Genomic DNA, 11,903 nt, shown 5'->3' with positions numbered 1-11,903 from the left:
GTCGAAGGCCTTCCTAAAGTCCAGAAAGACTACGTCCACTGCTACCCCTGCATCTAAGGATTTGGCAACCTGGTCATAGAAGGCCACCAGGTTGGTCTGACAGGACCTGCCTCTAATGAACTTGAGTTGGTTGTCCCTAAGCATAACCTCCCCCGCTGGCCCCTCTCAGACATGTACCAGAATAATTCTCTCAAAAAGCTTACCCAGGATCGAGGTAAGACGAACTGGTCTATAGTTTCCTGGGTCCTCCTTCCTTTTTTGAAGATAAGAACCACATTGGCTCCTCTTCCAGTCCTCTGGCACCACACCAGAGCACCACGAGTGCTCATAGAGCAGCATGAGTGCCAGGGGTCCCACAATGACCTCAGCTAATTCCCTCAGCACTCTGGGGTGGAGATTGTCAGGACCAGCTGATTTAAATATATCCAGTCCCTCCAGAAGTTGCCTGACTAGATCCTCACTGACCCTTGGCCTAGGTGCGCCTCCCCTGGGGCCTGAGGGGTGCCTGGTGGGGGGGCTGATCTGGTCCCTGCTCAGGAAAATGGAGGCAAAGAAGTCGTTAAATAGGTTAGCTTTGTCGTCTGGTGTGACGACCAAATTTCCTAGCGTGTCTTGCGGGGGCCCCTCGTTTGCATAGGGATGATCTGGCCTCAGACAGGGGGTTGGTCTCAATGAATTTGAGGTCCTTTCCAAGCTGACTTCTGTATGATTCTATGAAAAGTGGTGGGGAGAGAAGGGAATGAACAGGAGAAAGCCCCAAATCTCCAATTTGTTGGTCTGCATCAGTGATTCTCAACCACAGGGCCCAGCACTCTGCAGTGCCTTGAGATCCATTCCCTGGGGTACTCTGTCCTGGGGTTCCTTGCAGTGTTAGCACTGTCAGGTGTGCAAATGGGATCAACAAAATAAACCTGGAGATTTCAAATGGGAACCAAGGTGTTAGCAATGCTTTATGCTGATGCAGTCTTTCTGAGTTCTTTGAAACAGAAGTAAAAAAGGAAGTGAAAACTAACACCTGGCATTTTCTGAGCAGTGCCTCAAGTCTAAAAAGGTTGAGAACTATTGGTCTACAATGCATCTCTATCCTTCCTTCTCCAAACACTGTTTCCATCTTCAGACTCCTGGTGCCCCCGAACACTGGCAGAAGGCAGGGAGGGTAGAAGGGCACTAACTTAGAGAAGCCTAAGTTTTCATTCATGGCTGCTTATTTCATCAGATACTAGGTAGTATGGCAAAGCAAGTTGTTCCTTATCAAAGCTCGTGCCTCTGTGCATTAGGATGGTAGGAACATTTGGCCAGAAGGGACCTCACGATGTTACCTAGGCCAGCCCTTGCTCAAGGCAGGATCATCCCTGACTAAACCATCCCTGCCAAGTGTCCATCCAACCTGTTCTTAAACATTTCCAGGGATAGAGAAGCCACAATTTATCTTTATGACGTTTGAGTCCATTGCTCCTTTCCTGCATGATCATAGATAAAAGTTCATCTCCATTCTCTCTCTAATTGCCTTTTAGGTATTTAGTTAGTCTATAAGGTGCCACTCTGCCCTGCCCTCTGCCCTACTACAGACTAATAGGTCTAACTACCCCACTCTGCACAGAACATTTGACTTAGGAACCTAGTCCCATCAATTGATAAGGACCTCATTACAGAGAGTTTATTTCCCCTGACAGACAAAGGCAGGAAACAGGCCCTTTTGTTCTTTCATCCTATGTAGAGTAATACCAACATCTTGCACCTCTAGAGGGTTGGCATTCATATCAAAATTATGACTCCTTTCAAGCCATATAAAAACAGAATCAGTCTCTCAAAAAACTTAACAAACAGTTCAGCATTATACAAGAAGAGGTAGCAGGAAATGGAAGTGAGAGGACAATGAAAGGTCATAATCTGTAATCATGTCATTAACTTTTTTGCAAGAAGCAAGAATTCTCACAGGTGAACCAACTCCATGGTTGGGATAGACACAGGCAAGCTTGTGATGTCCGATACTCTGCTTGTGTATGGTTCAGTTGGTCCAATAAAAGATTCCCCCACAAGAATTCTTGCCTCTCACATATTTCCTGGGCCATCCTGGTAACAACATTAACACTACTATTAATTGTATTGGTTTTAGGGTTTTCATTTGTGCATGTCTCTTAATAATAAGTTGATTTTTAGAAGAAAACATCATGGTTCTATTTCAGTTTGATGTTTTTGTCAAAATATAATGCTGAAGAAAAGGTAGCGATAGTAAAATTGTGGTAAGGTAACATAGGAAGGATGTCAGACAGGGAAGGGGAGGATGGTTAGGAACTAAAAATCTGAAGACCCAAAGGGCACATCTCAATGAGCACACATGTGCAGGGGCATGCATTTCTCATGGGACAAACAGTGACTTGTGCCACTGCTATTTGTCTCCAGGCATGCCTCTGCACGCATGCTCCAGTGCATAGTAAAGTGACCTGGGTGGGATACAAGAGGCTAGGGGCCAGCAGCCTTACCTGGGGACCTCCCAGGGCAGCAGCAGTGCTGAACCAGCTGCTTGGAGCATGGCTCTGCCTGACCAGGCTCCCTTTCTGGTGGCACATGCTGCTACTGTGTGCACCACACTGCTTTTTTTAGCGGGTGGGGGTTTTTTGATACTGTGCGAATGGGTGAGTATGCACCACATGCAGTTTCTGGTACCTCAGACTGCTTTGTGGGGCCACAAACTGCATCTGCATACCCATCTGGAGATGCCCAAAGGGTGCAGAAGAGAGAAGAACTGGGCAAGGTAAGAAAACAGGGAGGTGAACAGAAACACAGAAAAGATGAGAGAGGTCATTAGCCTGTTAGTTTAATGTCAGGCTGGAGGTAAGGGAGAGTCACACCTTAGAGCAGGGGTGGGCAAAATGGCAGATCCAGCCAGCAGCCAGACTCTATTTCCCAGTAGTCTTTGCTTAGCTTCTCTGCAGCTGGTTTCCATGTAGACCCCAGTAGCGGTGGCACTGTGACAGCTGGAGGCCAGGGTTTCAGTGGAGACCAGCCCCAGCAACACTGGTAGGGCTCATGGCTGGGCAGGGAGCTGTTCCAGGGCTGGGGTTGGGATCCTGCAGTGGTGACAGCATGGTCTGGAGCTGGGGCAGAGCTGCAATCCTTTGCCCATGTGCCCCTGGCTCCCCACCCAGCCGCGCATCCTGCCATTGCTGCTGGGGCCTGGTCTCCATGGAAACCCTGCTTCTGCGCTGTCATGGCAGCACCGCAACTGGGGTCTCCATGGAAAACAGCCACAGCAACATGGGCAGGGGCTGCTAGGAAATGAAGTATACTGCAGGCCCAATCCAGTCCGCGGGCTGGACTTTGCCTTAGAGATTAACTTTTAAGCATCTGATGAAATCGGATGTCATCCACAAAAGATTATGCATTTCTGAACAAATTAAATGGTGGTGAATTTGAAGTGATCACCGTTGGTGTATGTGGCGGCATTAAAATAAAATGCCTGTGATCAAAGAGCAGGAAAAGGAAGTTTATGTAACATTCCACCAAAAATGGACTGTATTAGTCAGATGGCAGCAATGGGTCATAAATTTATACACCTTAATTGTTCTGATACTCAGGAGTTCAAAACCTTAAATATGCACAAGTAAAAAATGAAGTTTGGAGACAAAAGGGTGTTTTCAGCTGTGAGCCTATCAGCACTGCACACATCTACTCCCAAGTTTGTTTTTCTTTTAAATACGCATTATTGCCATGAATATAGGCAGGAGCTGTTGCCTGTAGGCTGGGTGGAGTCAAACCCCATACCACAGGCAAGCTTTTTTGTTCTTTACTAGAGAAAAGTCCATACTGGGTCTGGTATTATAAATAATGATCCACTACTTCAAAAATCATAGATTTTTTTTCATCCAATGATAAAAACAGCATTTTAGACAAGGAGAAGATCAATATGGCGAACAGTGGTATGTCATGGCAGCATTTTGTTGGTGGCCCATCCATTTCTGCATAAATTAATACTTTTTTCCCCCTTTGTTTGTTTTTAAAGATGCAGATCCTCACTCCATATAAACTGGTTTAACTCATTATATTCTGTGATTTATGCCAGCTGCTGAGGATCTAGTGCAGAATTTCCAAGTGGCTCCAGTTGGTATTGTTTGAAAGATTTTTGCCCCATGTTCCAAGGTCATATCTATATTAAGACTACTAGAGCAATATTGCCATGCCACATCAGATAGAAGGGCATAGCTGCACTTTGTATGGGCATAGGAAAATAAACCTTGCAAGTAAAACAAGCTATTCCAGTAAACATGCTTGGGGCTTCTGGTAGCACAACTGTGTTAATTGAGGATTACACTTCTTTACTCCCGTGACAGCCATATTTATACCAGTAAACTTCTGCTGGTGTAAAACTCAAAACCTCAAAGTAATGACTTGCAGGTAGGTGTGAACTGTGCCCTTTCATCTTAATAAAATGCTTACCACAGCTTTATGGCAACAGCTTAAATGCCAACATTGTTTATCATGTCAGAAATAGTATCCAGCTTGTCTGTATTTTAGGTAGTATTTATTGCACTGTGACTATGGCACTTAGTAGATTAACTTGTTCAGAGCAGTATGAGCTGTCTTAGGCTACTGACTGCATGCCACTGTAGATGTAATAGACATACTTACCAGACTGGCCCAACGGAGGAAATGAATAAGCATGCACTTATAATAGCTTCTAAAGGGAAGGAGGAGGAGCTGCTGCTCCAGATGCAGCAGCTGTTATGCTATAATTGTTAGGTGTGCATGAACCTGTAGTAATACAAATACAGCAAAACTGCCCCAATTTTAATCCTGCTTTATCCTGGGGTGAAATTGTACCACTACAGAATCATGAATGCATTAACATCAATTACCCATCAATTCCAGCATGGAATCAAGAAGGGCTTTTTTTTTTCCCCTCTCTCCTTCCTCAAATTAACACTTAACATATAGATCTGTTATTGCCTATGCTGCTATTGACTATGGACCACTGGAGTTCTTTTATATTCTTTTGTTCTTCCTCAAATTAACATATAACTGTAGATCTCCTATTTCATATAGTCCTATTGGGTTCTTCCTCCCCATATGCAAAATAAGAGATCATTAGCCACAATTAAGATATGGGAGGGCAGAGACTGTTCAAGCAAAACAGCCTCATCTAGCTTCATTTTTGCTTCTGATAATAGCAGTAAAAGGATCACAAACCACAGGAAAACCATGATAGGCTGTAGCAACAATTTCCAATCATTTGGTTTGATCCAATGGAAGACATGATTAGTTTATGTGACAAATAACTCTTTATTAATAATGCCCTCTGTGTAAACACATTGAAGTAAAGATGCAAAAAGAGGCCACATGTCAACTGAAAAACATGGACCAAGAGAAGAAGACAGAAGCTAGAACCAGAACCAGAAGGCTCCAGGAGTTTCCACAGCTGCTGTTTGATACATTCTCTATTTTATATTATTTTTTACTTTGGTTCCTCTACCATCAACTTTTTCTTCTTTGTTTAATGACTATATCTGCCCTCAAACAGAAAGAAAAAGGTCAGGGAGGTGAAAAAAGTCTCCAGACAACTGAAGAGAGCTCTGAAAAGTCTCCTACTGTTTCCGGTATCTTTGACCACTGCTTTGATTGTTGATTGTCATGACCTTAAAGATGTTCTTTGTGTGTTGTGTGTCATTAAAATGGCATCTCTCTGCAGGTAAAGGCCCCAATTCAATCACATAAGATTCTAACGTATTTTGGAGGTATTCTTTAATTGCTGCATTGCACTTTCCTTCCTTTAACCTATGTATTCTGATTACAGGATTTTGTTTCTGTTTTTGTTCTATAATCATCTAAGACCGTAACAAAAACACAGCAGTTTTCCCTTAAGGTTTTCCTTAGATCTTAACATTTAACTACTCCTGTGTTTTATTTTTTGTGGAGTAATGATAGTTGGCATTTATATAAAACTTGCCACATTCCAGGTACAGTACAGACAACAAAGAATGCTTTTACGTAGGATTTGTTGTACCACAGACCTTCCCCACAAGATCATTGGCAAATTGTGCATTGCATTTGAGTGGGGATTGGGATTACCATCCTGATCTAGTTGTCAATCAATTTGCATTCTGAAGCTTGATATCTAATTAATCCTGTCATCATTTTAGCTGCTTTGTTGAATTATCACTCTTTTTTGAGAGGAGAATGGTGACAGAGCCCTACTAAAGGATGCTATATGGGACCCAGCTGTGATTTTTTCTGTACATTTGTATCATGATTACCATATCCTGAGTGGTTTACCAGTTCATTTTTCTTCCCAAGAAAGGTCATCTCAGGCAGATATATTTGACTTCCAGCAAGTTTCCTGGTGGTTTCCAGATCAGTTGAGGCCAAAGGCAGATTAAAGCACAACTAAAGAGGCTCTTCCAAGGAGTGTTATCAATGTTTTGAATTCACTTCCTCCCTGAAATTATATGCAAGCAAAATTCAGTTTGCAGCCTTGCCCAGTGGCTTCCCAAGATATAAGCAAATACAGAATTTCACACTTTGCAGTTCTATTACTCCCTGGAAAGAGGATTTAGGGCTATGCTATTCATGAGGTTACAGAGGTTGACATTCATCCAGGGCCACTTACATACTGCTCATGAGACCACAATACCCCCCGTGGGTATTAGCATCCATGTGGTAAAGGAAGGATCAGTATACCAATGAAAAGTGTTCCTGAAAGCCTTTCTTGAAATAGGGCCTAAAAGAGAGGAATAGCCTTACTTCAAAATCCATACAGGGTTGTCAGGTATCCTACAGTTTGGTCAAACTTTCCACATCAAATCTTAATCCTTTTCCAGGAGACCACAAGACTTTCCCAAGGACTCACAGGAACCCCTAGTTCAGAAAACCAGAATCTCAGTCATTTCAGGTCCTCATATATTGCGCCTTCTGTATCTTTCATTCCTCATTAAACAAAAGTATCATGAAGAAGCCACCCAGGCATTGTTGGGTGCCAAATAACCATGCTTAATAAGGATGCAGTGGCCTTGCTATGCACATACCCCTGCTCTGACTGATGCTGAGGGTTTCTGAAACACAACGCAGCGAGCACAACTGAAAAAGAGTTTGTCTTGACTTACTTTAGTTTCTTATTCCTCACTGCTTTGTTCTCCCTACATCAGTCTGAACTAGAAAAAAAATGTTTTCCTTGTGCAATAAACATGTTTAGAGCATGAGCTGAGATGTAAGAAAATCTGACTTGAGTCTCTTTCCTGCTTGATGCACAAAGGTCTCAGATAAGACACCACCCAGAAGCCTGCTTTTGAATAAAAAAAAGCTCCCATATCTGTCCAAGAGAATGGATTTTTGTGGGCGTATTTTCTTTCTTTCTTTTTTTCCAAGAAGTTTTAGTGGTCTTGTTCTAGCCATTTTTAAGCTTAATATTTGCCAGTAAATGGAATCATCATTCTCTGGTTAGTTCTTGTAAGATCCATATATGTACACTGTTAATCTGAATCACTGCAGTGTGAAACCAGCCAGGTACAGGGGTATAGGTTGTAGCCATGTTGGTCTAAGGACATAGGCAGACAAGGTTCTCTGGGTAAATCTGGTATCTTTTTTTAGACAAACTCAAATAGTTGGAAAATTCAGGTACGAATACCCTTTGTCAGGCTGAGGAAGCATCTGCAGTTGGTGTGTGCTCTTCCTGGATGGAATGAATAGTAAAGAAGCCAGAGGCTGGTGTGCATGCAAGACAAGTGTCACACAAAGGTCAAAGCACGCTTGTTGTTGCAGCTCCACTTGATTCATAAACTAATTCCTAATCCAGTAGTTGTAGATTTTACTTTTACTCAGCAGGCGTGGTACTGTATCACATCAGTCCCACTTCGTCAATAAATTATGACTTGTCAATGATTTTTATGAGCATCTTATGCTGTAGCCAGTTGGCATAAGACACACTAGGGAGGGAAATACTGCTTTCCTGAATCTGCTGTGTGCCCTAAGAATCTCAGAAACACAGTTAGAAGGTGGGATAGACGTACACTTTGTTCATTAACTGAATCAGAGATGCAGAAGTACAGCTAAAAAGGAGTGAGCTGTCATGTCATGAGGGGTATGACTTCAGGGAGTGCACTTCAGGGAGTTATCTTTCTATAAACCCATTTAAGAGTTTAATACACCCTTTTTCAAAGGGAAGCCAAGCCACCAGCACAGGGCTGAACACCTCCAGCACCTCACAGTCACAGTTGCCTTATCAGTGTCAAAACCAAAAACCTTTGTGCTTTCAGGTACATACTCTTTCTTTCCACGTTGTCAACTTCTTGGTACAACCTCTAGGCACGAGGGACTCATGCCACATGGCACATGGAGTTCAGGCAGTGTTTTGGAGAGCCACTTTTCCCCTGGCACACAATTGTCTCCTGAGAAGAGGCTGCCAATTGTACTAATTAGTTTGGTAGTAGGTTGTGGGTATGGGTGTTCACATGTACCTGCAAGTAAGAGAAACATAAGTCCGTTAGAAACTAGAATCAAACCAAATACACTTTCTCTGGGGATTTATACCATATTTGCATTCTGAAGCACCGGAATGGATCAAGTCCAGCTCTTACTTCCCACCTACCCTGAGGAACAAAGCTTTGGCTCTTTCATTCAGGGAATATGATCGGTGGGCTCCTTGAAATCATTAAGAGTTCTGCCTGAGTGAGGACCATAGGGTCAGAAACAGGGAGGCCAAGATAGAAAGCAGCAGATAAGAGGCTTCCCTGTGCTCAGTGAGTGAGAGGCAGAGACTGATCTGCTACTTTACTTAACAGAACTGGACAGCTTCCAACTTTGCTTTAACTCCAAGCCTTTTTCTTACTTAACACAACCCCTTTTCCCCCAAATTACCTACACCCCAGGACAGAGACAGAGAGCTGGGCTTTTGACCACAGTGGCACCTTTGAGTTACATTAGCTGAACAGCGAGTGCCCTCTGGTGGAAAAAACCAAAAATAATATCAAGATCAGTGACTTGGCTTGATACAGGCAAAACAACTCCCCTCCATTTTGTATGCATGCAGAAGGGACATAAGGACCTACCTAGGTATATAAAACCCACATCTGGGTGTTCCCAACACATGCAAAATAAAAGTTGTCCTATACACGTAACTAATTCTTGTTTGTCTTTGTTCGGGTTAGGAATTTTGTGGCTTGGACCCACTTGGAGTCAAACACTGCTAACATTGCAGGGCTTTCAGTTCAAAAGGTTTGGCTCAGGCCTCTGTCTTAATGTTTTTACATTTCCATGCAAGGAGACCTGAAAGCTTTCAGTAAGTCACCAACTGAAAACCTAACATAATATCCACTCATAATACTGGCTTTCTTGGCTTTTCCCTGCCCACTCTTTACCTGCTTGTTAAACTCTTAACAGGGAAGCCTTGTATTCATTTCAGGGGGGAATTTTAAGGAGAATTGTGACTAGTTACATTAGTTGCAGCAGTAGGAGCCCAGGTACAGGCACACCAGAAATTACAATAGCTTGGCTACCACATCAGTTAAACCAACTGGCAGAATGCTAGAAGCCAGAGCCTTACCTACCATTGGGTTCCCAGTGGTGCAAGCCCCATATTATATCCTTACAGGGAATCTACCCTGGTCCAGCTAGGTCAGGGCAAAATATACAATACATCTAGATGCAGGGGCGGGCAAAAAGCGGCCCGGGGGCCGGATGCAGCCCACCAGGCCATTCTATCTGGCCCGCAGGGCCCCTAAAAAAATTTGGAAAATTAATATTAATCTGCCCTGGGCTGCCTGTCATGTGGCTCTCAATGGCTTGCCAAAACTGAGTAAGCGGCCCTCTGCCCAAAATAATTGCCTGTCCCTGAGCTAGAGCCTAATATTCTGTAGTCTGATAAATTCCACAGAGGCAGCTGCCACCTTCCAGCCCCAGATCTGCTACAAGCTATACTAGGGGAAAAGAAACCTTTCCAACCCTTATTACCAGTAACAAGAACCTTCTCTTCCCTTTCAAAGTGGTGAGATCCTTTTGCATCCTTGGAATAACAAGTGACTCAGTAAAGACATATCCTTGCCCCTTCTATCCCAAGATAAGCTGTGCAAGTTCTGGATGTCTGTCTGAGCTCCCAGTTGTGAGGGAGTGGGGCCTAGGAGTGGCCGTGTACTCCCTAGCGCCCCCTACCATCACGTAAGCTGGAATCAGCACCCTCGGATCCTCGCCCGCCACAACTTTGATGATAAATAGGTTTGTATGGGAGGCTGCCTTTATCCCACTGGTGAACGGTACTCATGTTCCTGCCCCTACTCCATATGGGGTGCCTCTGTATGCCCCTGCCTTAAGGGCTATGCGTGCCTCCAGACCTCCCCTTTAGCATGCCCCAAGCCTCGCAGTTGTTTGTGGACGTTTATTCTGTCCTGGTCCTCCGACCGGCCCTCACTGGCACCCCCTGGGCTCGTCCCACCCTGGTGCCCCTCTCTGGCAACCCCGGGTTTGTCCGCTCCCTGGTGCCCCTGGGGCTCACCACGCCCCGACACCAGCCTCCAAACCCCGAGACTATCACGCCACCTGGGCCGTCTTCCTTGACCTACTATTCACTCCAACGTCCTGCTACTGGTAAATATCAGATTGGGCTCAGGCGGCCGGAGCCTTACCTGGTCTCCCCGACCCAACTGGGTCTTTGCCAAGAATACCGGGTTAGGCTCAGGCGGCCGGAGCCTCACCTGGCCTCTCCAACCCTACTGGGTTTTTGTCTGAGGACTAGTGGATATTGGGTTGGGCTCCGGCGGCCGGAGCCTTACCTGGCCTCCCCGACCCTACTGGGCAATGTCCCCCTGTTACTGGGTTCCTAATAATCAGAACCTGCCCCACTCTGGGGCCTGTGCCGCGCCTCTCGCACCCGCTGTCCCACTCTGGGGCCTGTGCCGCGCCTCTCGTGGCTGGGGCTACGACCCCCACTCAGCGAGCGCCTTTCTGGCACTCCTTATGCTGTGCCCACTGTGGCACTGTGCCCCACTGGGCACCGGGAACCCCCAAGCTGCTGGGGAGTCCCCGTGAGGCCTCCTCTCACCCCTACAGCCTCACCTGGTCCTCCGGGGTAACTATAACTGAAACCCAAGCCAACTGGCTACAACATAAACAACACAGAGCCTCCTTGCTCGTAATGTAAACACCAAGCCCCTCGAGGGCTCTCAACCCTACCTCCCTTTAGGGTGTTCTCCTCCCTAACATCATCGCAGCCAGTCAGCACGGCAAAGCTGCAACCACCACCTCAGGCTGCTCAGCTCTGCCGCAGAGCTCCTGCTCCTACAAGGAAACTGTTCTCTGGCTCAGGCCTGGGCAGTTTATAAAGGCCCGGCCCTGCCCCCTTTTGGTCACCTGACCTATCTGGTTGCTGGAGCAATCAGCACCTGAGCTGCCTCTGGTGATTGGCAGCTCCTTAACCCTCCATTAGTCACAGGACAGCTCCTTGATCCTGTGACACCAGTGTCTAACATGACACTAATTTCAAGTTAATCTCTTTCCTGAGGGAGAACAAATAGATAATGCATGAATGCTGGCTGGAAAGCTCAGCAGGGAGGGGTCTCACAGCAGTCTGAGTGAGAGGAAAAAACTCAGTCCCTGCCCTCGATTCTCCAACAATGTCACTTTATAGTGTTACATCATTTCCCTCTCCAGGCCCATTGTTTTAGTTTATTGATGCTGAAGGTTGTTCTAGTCTGTGATGTGGTTCTTTTACACACCACTGCTCCATTTACCACCTCCCCAATAAAGATGACAAAAACTCAGAAATGACCAGAGAGATTCCCAGGGCTCCCCCCACCATTAATTCTCCTCAGTTAGGAGAGCCCTCAACTCTTCCCAGTGGTTCATTCCAGTCAGCACTTCAACAGGGAAGTGGCCTGATCCTATGGTCCTTCCTCAGGGAAGGACACTGGTTTCATCTCCTC

This window comes from Crocodylus porosus, unplaced genomic scaffold (assembly GCF_001723895.1).
Source record: "Crocodylus porosus isolate Cpor-Errol unplaced genomic scaffold, CroPor_comp1, whole genome shotgun sequence".
In the NCBI taxonomy this organism is placed as follows: Eukaryota; Metazoa; Chordata; order Crocodylia; family Crocodylidae; genus Crocodylus; species Crocodylus porosus.
The sequence above is the reverse complement of the archived record's forward strand: the minus strand, read 5'-3'. Positions refer to the sequence as shown.